We start from the raw sequence: 22,476 nt of genomic DNA on the forward strand, positions 1-22,476 counted from the left end.
TCAGAAATAAGGATACTGAAAGCTTCAAAAGGGGCAAACACTATGGAAGGCAGGCCTTATTGCTAGAGTCCCTCAAAAAATACTACTTTTGGCTAGATGGATTCAAAATCTCATTTGCCAATAGTGTATTTGGTTTTAAGTCCTATAGTTGACTTCACTATTGAGATCAATAGTACAATTATTGGTCCCTCTACACATTTTAGGGTGCTAGGTATAACCCTAGACTCTGACCTCTCCCTCAGGCCCCACATCCAATCACTGGCTAAAGCCTTGTACACACAACAGTTTTTTTTTTCTTTTTTTTTTTCCGTGCATGAATAAAAACAGACTGCTCCGGTCGGAGACGCTGTACTAACCTTGCACGGTTATTTAGGTGATCTCCCCCACTGAGCTGTTGTGTTTTGACAGGGGGACGCCCCCCATCCTGGAATAACTGTCAGCTTTTTTTTTTTTTTTTTAACCAACAAATGTCTCCCGACATTCTGCCAGGTGTATGAGGCTTGCTGCCTTTACCTCTGCAACATTTCCTCAATTTGCCCCTTCTAAACAAACTACACCACAAAACAACTTATTCACTCTTTGGTTATTTCCCGCCTTGACTACTGCAACTTTCTCTTCACTGGCCTACCTTTTACACAGACTATCCCCTCTTCAGTCATTCGTACCTGCTGCCCCTATCTGGCAATCCCTTGACTGGCTTCCACTAGCCCAATGTAAAAAAACAAGCAAAATACTAAACAACCACCAGCATATAAAAAAAATCCACAACACTACTCCCAGCTACATCACCAACCTCATCTGTGGATATTGCCCAAATTGTCTTCTCCACTCTTCCCAAGACATCTTGCTCTCTTATTTTATTTCCCTCCCATACTAGCCTCCAGGACTTCTCCAGAACCTTTACCATCCTCTGGAACTCCCTACCCCAGTATGTCAGGTTAACTCTTACCCTGTTCGCATTTAAACAATCCTTTAAAACAAATTTATTCAGGGCAGCCTACCCCACCACCACCTAAACTGTACTTTGGCCACCTCCATCAGATCAGGTGACCGTGCTTTCCCTGCCACTCAGTTCCAGTTTCTGCCAACTGTTTGTTTGCCATAAACTAGGAAGGTACACAGGCATGTTAATTTAATAGTTAAAAGACCACACAAATGACAGTTGGGAATCTGTAAAAAAAAAAAAAAAAACAATCCTAACTACCAGGCCATTTTGTCTTCTGTACATGCATACCTACCATGCATTAGGCTTTAACTCCCTCTCCAATCGGAAAACGCAGTACTCAACATACAATGTGCACATTAATTGGACAAACACATTTTCTTTACCAAGACATTTCAAGTGCTTGTAGCTAAATTTAGAAGGGCAACAATATAATAACTATAATTGAAGAAGGGCAACAACTATAATTTGGCACACATTTGGAAATATTTCTGGGTTTTCTGCATGTATTAAATTCTCCTGTAATTAAGGTGAACACTGGAGGTTATTGATATGGATGATTGCCATAAAGAACCCATGTCACATGGGAGCTTTAGATTCCTCATTCTTTCAGCCGATCAAAAACGAGTCTAAAGATGCAAATTGAAATTAAATTCCCCTTGACCTGAACTAATGGAACAAAGACAACATCACACATTGGCTTTAACGGATTCCTTTGCTGCATATTTGCCTGCAACTTTAAGGCTGGCCATGCATTATACAATTTTCCTATTCAAGTTTTTATTTTTTTTAGATTTCCCTTCAAATATGTAGTGTAAGGGCCTGTCTGACTGCATACATATTGAAAGTGTCTGGTTTTGACCTCATGTTTTAATTTTTTTTTTGGTAAATCTCTAAAGGGAAATTTAATAGGAAAATTTGTATAATGTATGGCCAGGCTTACATTACAGACAGTATGTGTTATTTGCACTAGTCCATTATATAAAAAATCTAGTTTGCATGAATATCCATCAGGTTTCCAGACTTGCAGATTAGTAGACATTGTCTTAATAACAATACCTGTAGAAATAGAGGACCTGAGCTGTGCCTCAAAAAAGGCAAGCCGAGGGAAAAGGACTGGCCCCCAGTATTGCTTGTGGGCTCCTTGCAGATGATCTTTTCTCTAATACTGACTTGCTATGCCTTGTTATGCAATGTGTGTGGGTGGGGGTGGCAATCTTGTTAAGGCAGGGGTCTCAAACTGGCAGCCCTCCAGCTGTTGCAGAACTACAATTCCCATGAGGCATTGCAAGGCTGACAGTTACAAGCATGACTCCCTTAGGCAGAGGCATGATGCGACTTGTAGTTTCGCAACAGCTGGAGGGCCACCAGTTTGAGACCCCTGTGTTGAGGAAATAAAGCTTTTGCTTCCTTAGAGGACAAAGGAGCAAAAGCAGGGAGATCCTTGCACTGCAGGTCTCCAGGAACCGTTTTCACTCCAACACCGACCAGAACAAAAGTGACCACACCAAATCTCCTGAGATTAGAAGGTGTATATAATTTTTAAACCAAAGTTTTGTGGCACTTTAAGGTTTGTAGGATAATTACAGCTTGTTACTTGTCTGCTTTTGGGTCTTGTGCATATAAGGATTTAAATATGGTGCATATTAAAGTACTGTTTATAAAAAGCATCAAGCCAAAAAGCTCAATACACAAGTGTTAAGCAAAAATCATGGTTTTAAATGGGATCTTATGTCACCATTTGATACAAAACATTCCACAAAGTCAACATGGAAAAACAATCTACATAGTTGTTCAAATTGTATGTTATGTGCAATGGTATGTGTCCTTTTTCCTGCAGGCTGCTGCTTCTTAAAATCTTCCCTTCATAGGGCCAGATGATGCCCTTAGCGGCTATCTTTTGGGGCTATGAGTGTTAACAGCCGCCACTGCTTAGTCTGAAAATATTTGCAGCTCGCCTGCACCTCCTCCTGCCCCCTTGATTCACAAAATTGGTATTACTGTTCTCCCACAATGCATTTCATTTAATGGAGGAGGAGGGGTTGAAAAACAGGATCTCCACTGTCCATGCATTGTGAGAGAATAGTGGTACAAACTGTGAATGTTGGTGAGGGCAAAAGGAGGGATTAAAAGCAGCAGCTATTAAAGCGGTAGTTCACCCCCCCCCGACACATTTTACCATCGAGACAGGCATTGTAGCGCGAGCTACAGTATGCCTGTCCCGATTTTTTTAACCCCGTACTCACCTTGTAGTCGTCCATCGTAGATTCCGGCTCCCGCGGGGAATGGGCATGCCTATGGAGAGGGAGGATGATTGACGGCCGGCCCTGGCACGTCACTCTCCCCGAAGACAGCCGGAGTAGGTCTCGGCTCTTCACGGCGCCTGCGCACAGGCTATGCGCACGCGCCGTGAAGACCAAGCCTATTTCGGCTATTTCCGGAGAAGCGTGACGCGCCAGAGCCGGCCGTCAATCATCCTCCGTCTCCATAGGCACGCCCATTCCCCGGAATCTTCGATGGACGACTACAAGGTGAGTACGGCGGTAAAAAATTCGGGACAGGCATACTGTAGCTCGCGCTACAATGCCTGATTTTAAGGTAAAATATTTTTTTTTTTTTTTTCCCGTCGATAGGGTGAACCCCCGCTTTAACTCTCACAGTTCCGGAAGATAGCCACTCAGGACAATATCCATTGGGTATGAAGAAAGCACTGAGGGAATAATTTTACTAAATTCTTACAAAAATAATAAAAAATACAACATTTCAGCTTTGAAAAAAAAAAAATGAAAGGAACTTTGCCTAGAACATAGTAGCTAGCTAGGTAAGGAGGGCATTAGTTGGAGATGCTACTAGAGGTCAAAAGTACCCATGATGAGATCCACAGATGCCATAGGAAAAATGTCCATGGGAAAACTTGGTCTTCTCTATATTCCCATTGCACACTTTCCTGCATCAGGCTTATCAATAATGGGTGCTATAGCGATTACCTACTGGATATATCAAGAATCAATGCAAATACTCGCCAGCACACCATAGATCTTCAGATGTAGTCCAAAGCATTTATTGCAAAATGATCACATCATCAAAGAACAAGTGCAATGGTCCGGAGCCACGCAGGACCCCTTTGTCTGGCATGTGATCCCGGGAAAACATTTTTGTAATGGTTCCCTGAAAGGAGAAGTACAGCCTGAGCTTTTTAGGCTGGGTTTCTCCTCTCGGTCCCAGAAGAGCTATTAGTTTTGCTCTCCTGTGACCTGTCTTCAGCAGAGAGCGGTCTGAAATCTGTTCTCTGCAGATGTCACTGCAATCAGTTGAGGCAGCGCGTCATCCCGACTTCCCAAGTGGGGATCCGCCAGCTGCCTTGACTTATGTTGGTCTAAGCGGCACAGCGAGGTGATGAGACTGCAACTCCCCGCCTCTCCACAGCTCATCACTTCAGTGAGCGTGGAGAAGCAGAGAGGAGAGATGCTGACTGACGGGCAGCAGCTCTCCTCTAGGGATCTGTAAGAACCAAGCCATCGGCAATGTTTGGTAGCTTGGTTCTTGGTGTAGAGATGGTGGGGGACAGATGCATCATCGGTCTGAAGCTGCATCCACCTAGGTAAGTATGAATTAAAAAAAAAAATACTTCTGTTTGAAGGATAAAAAGGCCAGATAAAGGCTTTTCTACAGATTCCTTGAACTGGGTATTTTATAAAAGTCTACTAATAAAGTGGCACTAAATGATATCCTTATTCTTAATATCCTTATTCATAAAAGATAATCCATGCATATACACTACTTTCATGAAATATGAACAAAGTATACCCCTCTATAATGTGTACTTGTCTCAATTGAAAGCACTAATTATCATTTCTGCCTACTGCCTCATTCCTCTGCTATCACCATGAATTGCTTCTGACAAGTTTTCCTGACACCAAGAGAAAAAAACGTTCTTTCTCTCTCGCTCGTTCTTTCTCTTTCGCTCGTTCTTTCTCTCTCGCTCGTTCTTTCTCGCTCGCTCGTTCTTTCTCTCTCGCTCGTTCTTTCTCTCTCGCTCGTTCTTTCTCGCTCGCTCGTTCTTTCTCTCTCGCTCGTTCTTTCTCTCTCGCTCGTTCTTTCTCTCTCGCTCGTTCTTTCTCGCTCGCTCGTTCTTTCTCTCTCGCTCGTTCTTTCTCTCTCGCTCGTTCTTTCTCGCTCGCTCGTTCTTTCTCGCTCGCTCGTTCTTTCTCGCTCGTTCTTTCTCTCTCGCTCGTTCTTTCTCTCTCGCTCGTTCTTTCTCTCTCGCTCGTTCTTTCTCGCTCGCTCGTTCTTTCTCTCTCGCTCGTTCTTTCTCTCTCGCTCGTTCTTTCTCGCTCGCTCGTTCTTTCTCGCTCGTTCTTTCTCTCTCGCTCGTTCTTTCTCGCTCGCTCGTTCTTTCTCGCTCGCTCGTTCTTTCTCGCTCGCTCGTTCTTTCTCGCTCGCTCGTTCTTTCTCTCTCGCTCGTTCTTTCTCGCTCGTTCTTTCTCGCTCGTTCTTTCTCTCGCAACCACATCCAGAGAGGTGGGGAATGGGGCCAAGCTGCACTGAGTGCGTCAATGGACACACACAGTGTGGCTTAGGAGTGAGCCTGCATGAGTGCCCCCATAGTAAGCGACTTTCTATGGGGCACTCAGAGGGGAGGGTGGTAGGAGCCAGGAACGCCAGTGGGGAACTCCATAAGAAGAGGATCGCAGCTGCTTTGTGCAAAACCATTGCATAGCGCAGGTAAGTACAACATGTTTATTTAAAAAAAAGTCACTAAGTCAAATACACATATAGAGTAACACTGGTATGTACATTAGAAACCATTGGTTTTGTTGCACAGCTATATAGTATATTATAATAATAATATGGGCTCTTGTAAAATAGAACTATATATTTTTTAAATGTTTTACAAGAAAATTACTCTTATTAAAAAGAAGAAATCACAGATTGTGGGTGCAAACACTGATGCCGCGTACACAGGACCGCTATTCATGTAATTGAAAAAAAAAAACCTTTTTCTTGACGCGATTCCTCTCAAATCTGCCTTGCATACGCACAATCGTGAAAAAAAATTCTCGAGCAAAGCGCAGTGATTTACAACATGTATGACGGCACTATAAAGGGGAAGTTCCATTCGAATGGCGCCACCCTTTGGGCTGCTTTTGCTGATTTCGTGTTACTGCGTGTTAAGTTTGGTGAAAGACGATTTGCGCTTTTCAGTCTTCGTGCTTTTCAGTCTGTTACAGCGTGACAAATGTGCTATCTCCATTACATATGCTAGTTTTACCAGAAGGAGTGCTCCCGTCTCATAATTTGCTTCTGAGCATGTGCGTTTTTTTCCCCCCTCATTAAAGTGTACAACGTGAAATAAAACAAAGTGAAAAACGTTGAAAAAAAATTTTTTTATCGCCCATCTTTCACGTCGAGAAAAATGCTCTGAGGCCTACACACGACCGTTTTTTCACGACCAAATTAAAAAATTGCATTTTTCTCGTCATGAAAAACGGTCGTGTGTACGCGGCATAGGAAGAAAAACATAATTAAGAGTAATCTGCACCAATCCAACAAATACATTTTTAAACAATTCAGGGTGTGTATGGTGCTAAGATTTTTCTTGCAGCGCTTGTGCCTTAATGTAAAATATTCTATACACCCATGTGAATGTTTTTTTGTTGACATTCAGTCCTGCTGAGACAGATCATAAATTGGGTGAAGTAACAATTAGAATTGTATTTACAATGTTTTTCTTTTGCCTTTCTCTAGAACAGTATTGTGTATTGATACAGTTTGTTGGAGATGAAAATTCCTGGTTTACAACATGCAGTTATTTTTGTGTACCTTAGTATGATGGAGTGGTGACCTCTGCTGGCAGGAAATAAGATTGCATGTGTTGGTACGCCATGGAGAAAAAGGATCCCAACATTGATGGATTACAAGTAAAATTTCTGTGATCTTTTGCTGGATTGTGGATAATGCTTGCTCTTTGATATTGTGCCTTGATTAGTGCACTTCATATGCAAAATATTACTTTCATTACAAAAAGCTTCAATCCATATCAGTACATGAGGCAGAGAACAAAACAGTACAGCTCAGTACCTAAAATATGGATTCAGAAAAAATAAAATAAAACACACAATATGTTAGGAATGTTAGCAATTAAAGATTTTTAGAATAAAAGTTTTAATTTCTGAATTTTAAACCTGTATTAAACCCAAAAGCAAACATTTATTATATTGCAGCTTACAAATCCTTAGGTGTATTAGTGCATTTGTTTATTTTTTTTTTTTATTTTAGGTTTTCAGATCGCAATAATCGAGATAAACCACTACGATACTGCCACTTTTTGTTTCCTTTTTGATGCTTTCTTTTTTCTGTTTTCATCCAGTGATACAGCCAGGAAGTCTGTTGTTTTTTCCACAAGCTCTCCAGCAGAATGTATTGGTTTACAGCAGGTGTCTCAAAGTGTCAGCCCTCCAGCTGTTCCGAAACTACAAGCCCCATTGTCCCTTTGCCTGTGGGAGTCATGCTAGTAACCGTCAGCCTTGCAATGCCTCATGGGACTTGTAGTTTTGCAACAGCTGGAGGGCCGTCAGTTTGAGACCCCTGATTTACAGAGATGAGATAAACCAGGGTTTGACAAATTTGCTTGGAATCTAGGAGCCAGCTAAAAAAGTTAGGAGCCAGAAAACGCACCCCGTCCCGACGAGCTTGCGCGCAGAAGCAAACACATACGTGAGCAGCGCCCGCATATGTAAACGGTGTTCAAACCATGCGTGAGGTATCGCCACGATTGGTAGAGCGAGAGCAATAATTCTAGCCCTAGTCCTCCTCTGTAACTCAAAACATGCAACCTGTAGATTTTTTTTTAAACGTCGCCTATGAAGATTTTAAAGGGTAAAAGTTTGTCGGCATTCCACAATCGGGCGCAATTTTGAAGCGTGACATGTTGGGTATGAATTTACTTGGCGTAACATTATCTTTCATAATAAAAAAAAATGGGGATAACTTTACTGTTGTCTTATTTTTTAATTTAAAAAAGTGTAATTTTTTCCCAAAAAAGTGCGCTTGTAAGACAGCTGCGCAAATACGGCGTGACAAAGTATTGCAACGATCGCCATTTTATTCTCTAGGGCACTGATATGCAATTAGCGGACCTCTAGCTGTTGCAGAACTACAAGTCCCATGTGGCATAGCAAGACTCTGACAGCCACAAACATGACACCCAGAGGCAAAGGCATGATGGGACTTGTAGTTTTGCAACAGCTGGAGGTCCGCTAATTGCCTATCCCTGCTCTAGGGTGTTAAGATAAAAAATATATATAATGTTTGGGGGTTCTAATTAGAGGGAAGAAGATGGCAGTGAAAATAGTGAAAAATTACATTAGAATTGCTATTTAACTTGTAATGCTTAACTTGTAATACCAATGGCCACCACCAGATGGTGCCAGCTCACACATCTGGTGGTAATAACTTGTAATACCAACGGCTGACCACCAGATGCCCACCTTCCAAGCCAAGTCGCCAGGACACTATTTCTAGTCGCCATGGCGATCGGGATTTGTCGAGCCCTGAGCTAAACCATTTAACACTGGAGAGGTGATTAACTTCTTCCCGCCACTGCCTCCCGGCCCTTTAAGAGTGTCTAAATGCCAGGAGGCAAAAGCGAGTATTCCAATCATGTGACCGTTGTGATTGTATATACTGTATGCTGCCTCTTGGTAATAAAGCCGATACATGCATACAGCCAGTGGGAAGAGGTTAAAATAACCAGCTTTTATTTATTCATGTAAAACCTTTTATCCCAAAAGGAGAAAAACTGTTTACTTTAACCGATTATAAAGTATGAGCTGGCGTTTGGCTTCAATTTGTTAGTGTATTTAAATCTGTGTCAATCCTTTTTTTATTAAGATTTTGAACAACAAGGTAAGACATTGTTGGGTAGCACAACACAGTACAAAATAGAACTGTCAACATAGGCAGTACACAATAAAGAACATTTAGTGTATTTAAATCTATTGATACATTTAACACTACCCTCCCTCCAGACTGTCATGGTATTTCATTTCAGTGACACCATTTGGTGAATTTGCCCTCCGAGTTACAAAGCTAACAACATTAAACATGGTTAAATGCAGTGGCGGCCAGTGATTTTTTTTTTTTTTTTGGGGGGGGAGCAAAGAGTATGCCACCAACACCAAACCCCCCCAGCGTTTGCACCTGCCCCATTATGGCTTCCCATGCTCGGCAGCAGCCTCCCGTTCCCCTGCTTTCCACAGCAGCGGCTTCCATTTCCTCCCTCCTTCTCGGCAGCCAATCTGGAGTCTTCTCTTTTCAGACAATCAGAAAACTAGTAACACTTGGTTGGGCTCATTGCGCAACGCTCTTGACAACGAGCCACCCTATTTTGAAGCCTATTAGCGCCTATGGCTCTAATCAGGTGCTTTAAACAAACCCCTGCTGCTGTAATTCAGACGCCCAGTGTCCTGAAAGGGGCGGACGCCTGAATAGGGGGTGGCTGCGGTGGCCATGGATGAATCTATCCATTATTCGTATGGGGGTGGTGAGAATAGAGGGGGTGGCGCCCTTACTGGATGGGCCGCCACTGGCTAAATCATAGGCCACAACGCTATATATTTCAGATACTAGTAAATAGGAAATGATTGCTAATGAAAACTGTACAGTACTGATGCCTATTTGTGAAATGCATAATATGTTATGTTTGTACTGGTGATTTGTGGCTGTGGCTGTAAACCCTTCCAGTGAAGTGACTGCCCTTAGGTGATACACAAAGATGACATAAGTTGTACCTCTGTATCTGTAGTATTTTCTATGCTACAGCTGTTCAAAGTGCAGAACTTAAAGGATCACTAAAGGAAAATATTTTTTTTAGCTAAATAGCTTCCTTTACCTTACTGCAGTCCTGGTTTCATGTCCTCATTGTTCGTTTTTGCTTTGAAGTAGCTGTAATTCTGCTGTGATCTCCACACTTCCTGCTTGTCTGGCTCCTTATGAAAAATCTCATGGCAGCTTCTCACTGTGGTCCAAGCTGTGTGTCTAAAACTCCTCAGAACCAATCGGATTCATTTTAAAAACAAAACACTGCCCTGGATTTGTTTGTTTTTGTTCTGTGTCTCTCTCTACTTTACAGAAACATGAAACCAGTTTAAAAACGAAAGTGAAACTAAAGGCACATTATATGATTGATTTTTATCTATTTTTAATCATTTTTAAAAGGAATCGGTTAACTTTTATGTCTCTATACCCTGTAAACAGTCATTTCTGCAAAAAAAATGTTTTCCTTTAGTGATCCTTTAAAGCTTTCAGAAAGCAGGGGAGCTGAAGTTACACACTGCAGAGCTCAGTGAGGAGTGCTGATTGGAGGGAAGTGACACACCCACTTCACACAGCTCAAAGGAACAAATCTGAGGCTGTCAATCAAAGGCTGTTTGCTAGAGGTCCCTCCCCTGTCACCTTTATTCTCTTGGTGTCAGGAAAACTTGTCAGAAGTGACTCATGCTGGTATCGGAGGAATGAAGCAACAGACAGAAATGACACTTGGTGTTCTGGATTAAGACAAGCACACCCTATAGAGGGATATGCTCTGTTTGTATTTCATGTCTGGGGTTAACAACCTCCTTAAATACTTTGGTATAATATGCACTGTAGTCATTTTCTGGTCTTGTTGTACGTCTGCTCCAGTATCTTAATTTTTTATATTTTTTTTTCAAAGGGGTTCTCAAACCTTATAACATTGAAAGGTGATGTTTTAGGAATTGCAGAATTTCCTTTCATTAGGAGAATCACAGGAAGCATGGTTGGACATACAATAAAAGCATTGGTCTTGTTGGTTGTTTTTGCTTTTGTATGTCCTCGTCGTGTTACTAGAACACCAGTTACTCTGCGTTGTAAGCGAGGTGACCTTTGGATAGGTGAGCCGTGCGTCACGTGTGCAGAGATTTCTGGTCATGTGCACACCTTGGCTTTAGCACGTCGCTGCCTAGCTACGGCCTTGTTCCCAGCATGTGACTTTTTTTTCTATTTTACATGGAATGTGGGTTTAACAGCTTTATAGCTTGAGGCTTTGTTTTACAATTTCAAATAAGCAAAGCAAAAAGGTAACCAGCAAACAACTGAAGAAACTGTGATTTATTTTATTTTATAATGATCAATTCCAAAAAAGTGAGACTACATTTTGGATAAAAAAAAAGAAGATTCTATTCAAGTCTGTATACTTAACTCCTAAAAGTACTTTCTATTGCTCTCCGCCTCCTCCAAATCCCTTTATGTTGCTGTGATCTGACTTCCTGTTATAAGGTGACTACATTTATTCTCCATGGTCCCACTGTATTTAGGAATGTAGCCACCCTCTCTTGCTTGCTCCTTTTTAGGATTGGATGTGTAGTGTCCTTTGACCAGTGCACATGCTCACAACTAATGTGCACTGCCATTAAAGCCCAAAATTAAAAATGTAATATATTGCAGCTTACCAATCCTTTTTAGATGTGGTGGCTGCATTTGTTTTATTTCTTAGGCTTTTTTCACCTGGCCAGTAACACATCTCCTGTAGTGGAGTGCCCCCACTCTGGATGCATGAGCACTGGGGGCCCTTTTGGACAGCAACAGTGTTAGGCCCCATTCACACCTCAGCGTTTTGTAGCTTGAAGCTCCAAAACGCTGGAGCGTTTTATTCTCTTTTCTCAATTATTAAGGGGGGGGGGGGGCAAGGGGGGGGGTGGCCACTCAAGTTTTTAGTCTTGCCCAGGGCAAAACATAGCCAAAATACACCACTATTGTACCCTAATACATCTGAAATAAAGCTTGTTCTTTAAAAAAAAAAGACTTGCTGGAGATAAAAAGTAGAGGGGGAGGGGGGAAAGCATAAAAAAGAAAACTAATGCAGCCATCACATCTGAGAATTGATAAGCTGCCATATAATTGAAAACACAGAAGTCTAGTTTCTGTGTTTACAAGTGACAGCTCTGCACTCTGTGTGTAACCCCCCTGGACTCTGCACTCTGTATGTAATGCAATCCTGGTATTTAATGCCCCTTTAAGACCCTTCTACTCTTTTTTTGAAATCTGAACGGGGTCGTGGTTGAGTTCCTGCACCTATTTTCTGAGAAAAAAAGCTCTAACCGGCATCAGATGAGGTGGCCAATGACCCTTGCTTACTAAAGAAATAAAGCATGTTCCATTTCAAAGTGAATTTTCACTTATCTTAGTGAGTGAATTAAAACAAAGTAAAAATTCACTTGGAATGCTATCTAATCACTTGAATGGGCTGCCCTATGTACGTTTGTTGTGACAAAGAAGCATAGGGACCACATTTTGGCCACATGCTTTGCCACGATTCTCACGGTTTCTGCCGTAACACCACATTTGTAGACCATTCATCTGGAATTGAAAATATCAAACCCACTTCACGCCATGATTTGGAATTGCGGGTAGAATCGCGCAATTGCCCAAATGAGAATAAGGCCTCCGTTTTTTTGGCTAGGATGATTTTTCTACACTTTAAAATGAATAATGGTGCTACACCAGTAAAATGATCCTGCACTGTTTTGATTTCCAGTCTGCCCACTAAAAATACAAACCTTTAACAGAAAGCTGCAATAACATTGAGCCAGTCCCTGCTTGTCCTGCATTTGCCCTCTAGACAATAAATCTCAACATTAGCATGCAGGTATGACATTAGCATGTAATGACAGAGCTGAGAAGGGCGTCTGAACATGGTTCCTATAGGATTCCAGTGCAGAGTCAGATCCAGAATACCTAAGCTCCTTCACTATGTACATTCTTTCTTGACTTGTGCGCGTTCTACTGCAAGGAAGCTTTCTATGGAACTGTGAATGATACATTTACATACTGTATGTATGTTTTTATTAACTACATGTAATATTTACAGGAGTTTATTGATGAACTGGCAAATTTTTATATATTAAATGCTTGTGTGTGTTCTAGATTTTCAGTATGCAAAAATACATGGGGCTTTGCGTTGTGTGGGCTCAGCAGGCTCCTAAGGAAGGCATGTCTCCTAGACAATTTAAGCTGCTCAGCCAGGCAACTAGCATTTTCAATAGGAGGTCAGCTGTGACCCCATAGTTCTTTCAAGTCGGGAATACTTTTTTAAAAAAAATGGTCCTTCTACTGCTTCTCTGGTCCATTTAAATAATATTGGCTTGAAAGGTAATTGCCAGTATACAGTAAAACCTTGGTTTGCGAGCATAATTCGTAACACAAACATGCTTGTAATCCAAAGCACTTGTATATCAAAGCATTTTTTTTTAGTGGGTATAAAAGAGAAGAGAAGGCACCTCTAAGTGTAGCAATAAGTTGCTAAATGTTGTACCTTCATTACATGTAACCATATTGCTACACTTAGAACCCATTCACACAGGGGCGGCACGATTTTGGGGGCGACTCGGCAAGGCAACCTGAAGTCGACTTCAGAGGCGACTTGCAAAATGACTTCTGTATAGAAGTCAATGCAAGTCGCCCTTAAAGTCATACAAGAAGCTTTTTCTAAGTCGGAGCGACTTGCATCTCTCCTATTAGAACAGTTCTATTCAATAGAGCAGGACGTGACTTGTCAGGCAGCTGTCGCCCCTGTGTGAATGGGCTCTTAGAGGCTCCTCTCTCTTATTTTTTTCCTACTCCGTTGTGACATGATGCTACTCTTATATCAAAACGTGGCTTGTATATCAAGGCAAAATGTATTAAAAAATGTTGCTTGTCTTGCAAAACGCTCTCAAACCAAGTTACTCTCATACCAAAGTTTTACTGTATTTATTTCAGTCCCTTTTTTTATTTTTAAATTCATATACTTTTTGTTACTGATTTTATATCCACTTGGTGTCACTGTGAAACAAAACTTGAGGGGGGAGGTATAAGGCTATACTGGGAACTAGTACCGACTAAGCTAAAAAAAAAGTAATAAAATGTAGCTGCTTTGTGAGAATTACTCTGGAAGAGTTTTCAAGCCTTGAGGGGCTATTCTATTTTTACACTGGGGCGCTTGCGGGATGGGAAAAAAAAAATCTTGCAAGCAGCATCTTTGGGGCGGGTTGGGAGCGCTGTGTATAGTGCTCCCACAACGCCCCTGCCCATTGGAATGAATGGGCATCGCTTTGAAAGCGCTGCAAAACGGGAGTTTTTAACCCCCTTTTTTTGGGGTTAAAAGCGCCCTGCTAGTGGCCAAAAAGCCTTAAACAGCAGTAAAGCACCCCTAAAATGAGCGGCGCTTTAGGGCTAAGGTGGCCCCGGGCCCAGCGTCAAAGTCTTAAACTTTAACAATAAAACATGGAAGATGATTTCTATGCTGAGCTGCACCAGATTTTGCACTGTTCACTTTTAATAAATCAACCCCACACTGACCTGTTGAACTGTGTTGCATTAATTTCCATGAGATGTGTTTTTTTTTGTTTTTTAATATGCTTTATTAAAAGGATTCTTTATTTTTAGTAAGGCTGGCCATAGAATATGCAGTTTTCTTGCTCCATTTCCCCAGCGACACAGCGTTGATGGGGGAATCCCTCCTGCTGCGCTGTTGTGTTCTGATCACGGGAGATTTCCCAGACATCAGAATACAATGATCACAGCCGACGGCTTTAACCACCGGTGGTGATTGTACAGGAAAAAAAACAAGCTGGTTGTACTGAAGTTGATTAATGGATTGTCTTTGGTGCAACCAACCTGCCCATAGATGAATCAAAATGTATCTGGTTCCTGCTGAACCAGCCGAATTTCGATCATCTATGGCCAGCTTAAAACTTAATGCACATGACATCAAGATGTGTTGAGCTGAATAAAAATAGAGCATGCTGTGCATATGGCACAACACAATGGTAGGAACTACCCTAATCGTGAAGCTTTGTATTTATAGTGTCCATGTGTTGGAAATGCATTGAGCAATTCATCCCAGCTCATATAGTGTGAATGGGCCCTTAGTGCAGTGTTTCTCAACCAAGGTGCCACTTAGGTTACCCCAGGGTGCACGAGCACAGGACCCAGTTTGCCCTGCATCAGCATCATGTGTTGCTAAGGTGTCACTAGCACCATAGTAACCAATGATTCTCTAGGGAAGTGGTCACCAACTAGTGGTCCGTGGACCACTGATGGTCCTGGAGAACATTTTTGGTGGTCCCCAGGGGTTCTACTGCAAATCAACATTGTGGCCGATGTATACTGCCCAATGCCGTTTTCAATGTGCACTGACAGTCTATACCATGGGTGCTCAACCTGTGGCTCTCCAGCTGTTGCAAAACTACAATTCCCATAATGCCTCAGCCTTTGGGAGACATGCTTGTACCTGTCAGCGGCTTGCAATGCCTCATGGGAATTGTAGTTCCGCAACAGCTGGAGAGCCACAGGTTGAGCACCCATGGTCTATACCATCAGTGCACATTGATATACAATGCCTTCTCCAAGTTCCAAGTCCTGTGAACTCAATGGGAGGCACCAGGAGTAGTGCAGAGAGCGGGAGGTGAAGGCGGAGACTTCCAATGTCCACGCTGATCAGACTGTAGGAGGGAGCATGGAGCTTGGGAGCACTGTATACAGGAATGAATGGAATAAATGGGCAGAGCTTTGAAATAGCTGCAGCGTGATCCAGGGGGAGGCAAAGAGCCAGAGCATTGTGTGTAAGGTATGTAAAATTCATGTTGGTGTTCTGCGGGATTCAAAATTGTGAGTTTAGTGGGCTGTGAGGTCCCAAAGGTTGGCATGACATCGTTCACTGCTATGGTGTTGGCGGCCAGCATGCCTGAAGCATGACCGCTCATTGATGCTAATCCAGGGCAGGCAGCATGCAGAGCCATCCCCTACCTTTAAAAAAGGGAGGGTCTACCCCCTGCTGAAACAAAAAAAAGTAGGGATCTCATGTGAAGAGGTGATTTGTGTAATTGGGGACTCTGTGATGAGAAGACTCGGTAATGGGGGGAATCTGATGTGATTGAGAGACTCTAACATATAGCAAGGACTCAGACTTGATGGGGGGGGGGGCCCTTTGACATAATGGGGGACCTCTGATGTGAAGGTGGGCTTTTGAGGTAGTTTATTTCTTCATGATGGTTGTATGCATTGTCTCAGACCAGTTTATGTTTTTTTACATTTTAGACTAGGGTGCCTCAGAATTTTGCACACTTTTAAAGGGAGTAATTGGGCACTAGAGATCAGACTGGTGCTGTACTGTGTTAAAGAATGAATGGCATACCTGCTTGTCCCTGAATTTCATTGTGTTGTATATTTCCTGTAACCCTACCAACCCCATGTGAACAGGATTCCAGGACAGACATTGTCACCATTCATGGAACCAGAGACGGCATTGTGTCTGGAGAACCTAATGACTCTGGATTTTAACTTTGACATGGTGGTCCCCTCTCAGGTTAATTAGAGTTTGGCATCTTCCCAAGCATGGCTTCCGTAACGGAATAAAACATGATTTCCAGGGAATTCCTGCTCCAACAAAAAGTTTTGTCTGCTAAGAGGCCAAAGTACTTCATAGAAGAAAACCTGTTTATTTTCGTGCTTTAGTGATTTAACTTTTTTGCTTTGAACCAATTCTAGTCCAGAATAGCCCTGTATGCTTAATTTATAAACCATGTGGCAGGGCTTGACAAATTTGCTTTGACTCTAGCAGCCATCTAAAAAAGTTAGGAGTTTGTCTGTGTGCCTATGTGGGAGGGGGGGGCTCAACTTTTTTTTGGGTGGCGGGATTTTGTGTGCTTGGGTGTAACTACTGTAATTTTTTTACAATAGTGGACAAAAGGCTGGGGGGGGGGGGTTTGGTGCACTTTACCCGCATATGTGGAAGCAATCGGGCTGCCCAAATGCAAACTATCTGCCTACAGGGCTGACTAGAGGTCCCAATCATGTGTAACTTACAAACAGTCACAGGTGAGCAGTTGCACAATTTCCATTATGTGATAGATATGATATGTGATCTCTCTGATCAAGTTTAAACTATTAACAAAATTCTAACAAAGTCGGTCGACATCTATTGATCACGGTCAGTTTGTCTTCATCACTGTCTCGGTATCCCCCCCGATTCAAACCGTTCTATACATAGTTGGTCAAATAGAATTGTACTTCCAAATAGAATTGTGAGGTGTGTGTGTCTATCCTAACAGGGAATGCATAAATGTCAATAACACATGCTTTTGCTTTAGCGCCATGCGTTGTGGCTATTTTACACCATGGACCAGCCTTTCTGAATCCTTTCAACATAGAGGAACTCTTGAAATAATTTTCCAGGCTCATGGAACCCCTGTTAATAACTACCATGTCTATTACTCATGGAACATTAATGTGATAATCATTGGGAGGATTGCTCCTTCCTTTTGTGATCATTGGGAATAATCCCTCTTTACAGATAGTTAAACACACACATTGGTGTCAGTGGTCACTTATCTGAGAGGCAATGGTGGCACCCCTAGCAACCTCTAGAGCAGTGGTCTCTAAACTGCAGCTCTTTGCTTGCCTTTATCTGGCCCTTGGGACTCTATTCCTTCCACTGACACCAACAATGGGGTATTATTCCTCACAATGACAACAATGATAGCTCAGAAATGATTTCACTGACACCATTGATGGGGCACTCTTCCTCCCACTAACACCAACAATCGGGCACTTTTCCTCCCACTGAGACCATGAGACACCATTCTTTCCACTGGCACCAACAGTGGGCCACTACTCTCCCTACTGACTCCGACCATGGGGGCGGGGCATTATTCCTCCCTCTGACACCAACCATGGGGTGGTATTCCTTACAAAGACACCAATGATGACGTATTAATTATTCCATATACACCATTGATGGGGCACTCTTCCTATTGATGGGACACTATTCATCCCACTGGCACCAATAGTGTAGCACTATTCTTTCCACTGACACAAACAGTGGGGCACTATGCTCACCACTGACAACAACAATGGTGGCAATATTCCCTTCACTGTGTAATTTATTTTGTTACTTCAACTGACCACCAAGCCTGAGGTATTATCTATTCCCACTGGCCACAGTCCAGCTCTGCTAAAGTCTGAAGGACAGTAAACTGGCCCCTTGTTTAGACATTTTGGAGACCCCTGCTCTAGAACAACCCTAGGGTTCCAGTGAACCCTGATTGCGAAAGGCTGCTCTGGACAAATGAACAGTGTCATATAGGTCATAAGCTGACCACCAGATTCAAGACTTTTTTATCCTTCTCCCCACGTTATTAAAACCATAAGTCTAGGTTCATATTGGAGCGATTTGTCATGCGATTTGAGAGATCAAAACGCATAACAAGTCGCAGCCTATTGGCGGCAATGGCACTGTTCCAATCGGTGCGACACCGGTTTTGCGGCGCTGCACCGATTTGGAAAAGTAGTTCCTGCACTACTTTTGCCGATTTCAGGTGCGACTTCAATAGACATGTATGTATGAAGCCACACAAATGTGTATCAAGTAGCACCTGAAGACGTGACGTAGCGCGAGTGAGGTGGGAGGTGTAGGACGGCTCGATGGCGGCAGGAGACACACGCCGCTCTGAGACTCCGTCGGCACCGCTCGTGACCTCGCAGACCACAGCGTGTGTTTTGTGAGAAGCAAGCGGGTGCCGCAACCCCGCCGCATCCCCGCTTGGGACCGGGAATACCACCCTGGAAACCGCCAGTGAACGAGCCCCCGCTGGACACGCAGCGCCGGAGAAACTGAAGCTGCTGCGCTCTCAGCACTGATGTCAGCAGCCTGTGTGGGGATATGCGCTTCAGGGGCTGTCAGAAACCCATCGGAGACATGTAGCCGGGCAGTGGAGCAGGAGGAAAAGTAAAGGGTCTGGTGAGGCGCTCAGTTGAGCCGATTCCGAGCGGGTCCCCCCCCCCGTGACCCCCCCTCCCGTCGGTTATAATATTGTCTCCCGGAATTACCATACACCAGTACACCAGCACATCATAAGGAGTCTTATTGTGTAATAATGGAAATAATTAGATGTTAACTGTCTATTGGGTTAGATACCTGCGAGAACTGTAAATGATGGGAACACAAAATGCAAAGTGAAATATAAGTGAACATACAATTGAATGAATAACCTACACTGGGATAGAGTTTGATAGCTGGTTCATTTGAACTCTCCACCTGGTGCAGGATCTTTTCATTGCCTGTTCTCTGTGGGGCATATTTGAGTGTACGGCCCCAGCCCTTGCTGAATGGTTCTGGATGGCCTGCGGAGTCAGACAGGAGAGAAATCTGGGACAATATAAATTCTGATCTCCCCTCTTATGAACTACCTAATTGCCCCTGTGTTTAGGTGTATCAATGACAACCCCGATGACAGGGGAATTGAGGCATGAGCGTTCTGAGGAGAAATTTAAATTGGTGAAGGATGACCAAAAACACATTACTCTTTCTCTGGACTGTACCGGTAATGCATACGCGACCGTGAGAACTGTGAGAAGCTGGGAAGATTTTAGTTTTTGAAACTGAGGGACAGGGGAAAGGCCTGGGCATTGAAGCATTAGTGTTCTGAGGGAAAACTTAGGCCGGCGAAGGAGGGCCAAAAATTCATTACTCTTCCCTGGACTGTACCGGTAACGCACACGTGACCGTGAGAAGCTGGTAAAAATTCCAGTGTGTGAAGATTGGGGGACAGGGAAAGATCATTTAGGCCCCCCCCCCCCCCCCCCCCCGGATTTAAGGCGTCTCTCCCTGTCTCTGGAACGGTGAGGACGCTCTGGACTGATGTAGCATAGGAGACGACTCTTAAAAAAAAAAAAAAAAAAAAAAAAAAAAAAAAACACCGAAGGTATTTTCCTTCTAGAAGTGAGTCCGGGAGTCCAGGTGATTCTGATTAATAGCAGTAATCGGCCTCTCCTCTGCTGATCAGCCCCTTCCCTCCGTGTTTTAGTGCAGGGCTCTTGCTTTCCTGTGGCCCTCTCTTTATTGAAATAATTATTTTTTTCAGGACAGGAGTAGTATATAGGGGAAGATAGAGGCTCACATTAGGAGGAAAGTCGTGGGCTTCTCTCGTTCCCTTTCAACAAAAAAAAAAAAAAAAAAAAAAAAAAAAAAAAAAAAAAATCCATCTCCAAACTGGGGAAGAGAATCAGACCCTCCAACAAAATGAATAGGTCTACGAGGGGCGGCACTACAAAACCAACTAAGAATAACTTGGGGAACAGCTCCATACAACAATACATGACGCAGGAAGGGAGTCTAAAAAGTCCAGGACTCGCAAAAAAAACTGATAAGAAGAAGTTCGATAAAAAAAAAGGAGTAGGAATAAGTAGTGGGGAGAGTTCTAGAGGTGAAACGACACTAGAAAGCGAGCAAGAGCAAAATAATGCAGAGGAGCTATCCCAAGATACACAGCCCCCTACAAAGGCAGAGATGAACGCAATGCTGGTGAGGATGGAAAATGTCATGGAAAATATCATAAGGACAGAAATCAACAAGATAAGAATAGACCTAGGAGGGCTCTGTGAAAGAGTGGTAGAGACGGAAAAGAGAATTGAGGAGCAGGACCAGGAAATAAAATCCTTGAAAAAGCAAGTCAAGGCCCTGACCGAAACCCAGAGATTGGTGGCATATAGGATTGAGGACCAGGAGAATCGCAACAGGCGACAGAACCTTAGAATCAGAGGGCTATTAGAAGACAAGGAGGAAGACCTAAAAGACATCATGAACACAATTTTTAACCCCCTGCTAGAGAGATCAGTAGAATCCAAGCCCCTTAAGATTGAAAGAGTACACCGAGTGGGGAATCCCCAACAAATAGAAAGATACGGCCCAAGAGATGTGGTCGTAAGGTTCAGGAATTATGTTGACAAAGCAGAAATATGGAGCAGGCTTAGGGGGAAACCCCCCCTGAGATATAGAGACACCGAGATACAAATATTCTCCGATCTTGCTAAAGAAACACTGGCTAGGAGGAGAAGCTTGAAACCCCTCTTGGAACTCATGCGGGCTCAAAATATTAGGTACCAATGGGGATTTCCGGCTTGCCTCATGGGTATAAAGGGGGGTAAAACAGCACGACTTAGGTACCCGGAGGAACTGAATGATTTTTGCTCTAAAATGGACTTAGTAATCCCTGAACTTCCTGATTGGGTGGATTAGCGGGGGGACGCTTAGTATGGAATTTTGAGATGCTGGACGGGGAGGGGGGGAGGGGGGGAGGGGAGGTGGGGGGAGTCAAGGGGGAGCCCTTAACACCACCACAAAAGAGGAGCCAAGGATGAAGGCGAGGAGTCTTCTACCAGTGGCTCCCAGGCCAAGAGTGGGCCGGGGTGAGGGAGGGAGGGAGGGGGGAATGGGGAGCGAGGGGGGGGAGGGGGGAAAGTGGGAGGGAGGGAGGGTAGTGGGCCAGGGAGGGGGGGGGGAAATGGGAGGAGGACCATCTGAACGACTCCACAGGAATTCTTTTCAAACTCAAAAAAGGAAAAGGGAAAAAAAAAAAAAGAGATAAATGATAGATATTAAGTTCCTATCATATAATGTAAAAGGTTTAAACTCCCATATTAAGAGACATAAAATTCTTGCTGAACTTACGCAGTATAAAGTAGACATTGCCTACCTACAAGAGACCCACATTACCTTAGAGTCTAATATAAAGCTGTTTTCATCTGAATATCCCGTCTGGTATTATGGAGATACAGTCTCATCGAGATCTCGGGGGGTTGCCATAGGATTTGCAAGAGGAGTTAGATACACATTGGTGGACAGACTGAATGATCCGGAGGGGAGATTCTTGTTCTTGAAAATAAAACTAGGACAGGAGGACTACACTCTGGCAAATGTGTATGCACCCAATGTGAATTCGGCTAAATATATTAGTAAAATTCTCAGAAAATTAAAAAATTTTGAAGAGGGACATGTGGTGTTGATGGGGGACTTTAACTTCTGCATGTGCCCGAGCCTCGATAGTACGACCCATGCTCAGGGGAATAACGGTGAACATCTTAAGTTACTGAAAAAACAAATGACACAAAATCAAATGGTGGATGTCTGGCGAATCCTTAACCCCAAGACACGAGACTATACGTTTTTTTCCCCTGTGCATGGGACGTACTCGAGGATCGACTACGTCCTCATAGACCATAGACTTTTGGAGAGGGTGGTTGAAGCAAGATGTGAGATCATAACGCTATCAGACCACGCCCCCATTTCCATGAAAATAAGCACATCCATACAAAAATGCATTCTACCTGAATGGAGATTGGATGAAAGCCTGTTGAGGGACGAGGTGGTGGTCGAGAGAGTACAGAAAGAATTGGAATGGTATTTTCAGGAGAATGACAAGGAGGGAATCACAGGAGCAACCCTGTGGGACGCCCACAAAGCGTATATAAGAGGGATTTTTATAGCAGAAGGGGCAAAGAAAAATAAAATGAGAAGGAGTAAATTAAAAACACTAAAAGAGGAGATATATAGGCTGGAACAGGAACATAAATTACAGGGCCAAAAGAGGGAAACACTCCGTAAGTTAACTTTAACAAGGGACGAATATAAAGCCCTTGCCGGGCAAGAAACCAAGAATTTCATAAACAGGGTAGAGAGTGAAAGATATGTCTGG

General features: G+C 43.2%; 1 protein-coding gene across 7 annotated transcripts in view; it reads left to right on the top strand.

Annotated features, from left to right (window-relative positions):
* The window catches only part of KANK1 (KN motif and ankyrin repeat domains 1), a 255,581-nt gene that overhangs the window by 128,433 nt on the left and 104,672 nt on the right, over positions 1-22,476 (top strand). The window contains exon 1 of one of the 7 annotated variants that reach the window (XM_040357133.1): positions 6,842-6,864. The exons of 5 other annotated variants lie outside the window; for them this stretch is intronic. The gene's annotated coding sequence lies outside the window, so the exon portion shown is untranslated. Of the gene's footprint in view, positions 1-6,841; positions 6,865-12,773; positions 12,796-22,476 lie in introns of those variants that run through there. One more of the 7 variants, XM_040357125.1, reaches the window with a different exon arrangement.

This window comes from Rana temporaria, chromosome 1, assembly GCF_905171775.1.
Source record: "Rana temporaria chromosome 1, aRanTem1.1, whole genome shotgun sequence".
In the NCBI taxonomy this organism is placed as follows: Eukaryota; Metazoa; Chordata; class Amphibia; order Anura; family Ranidae; genus Rana; species Rana temporaria.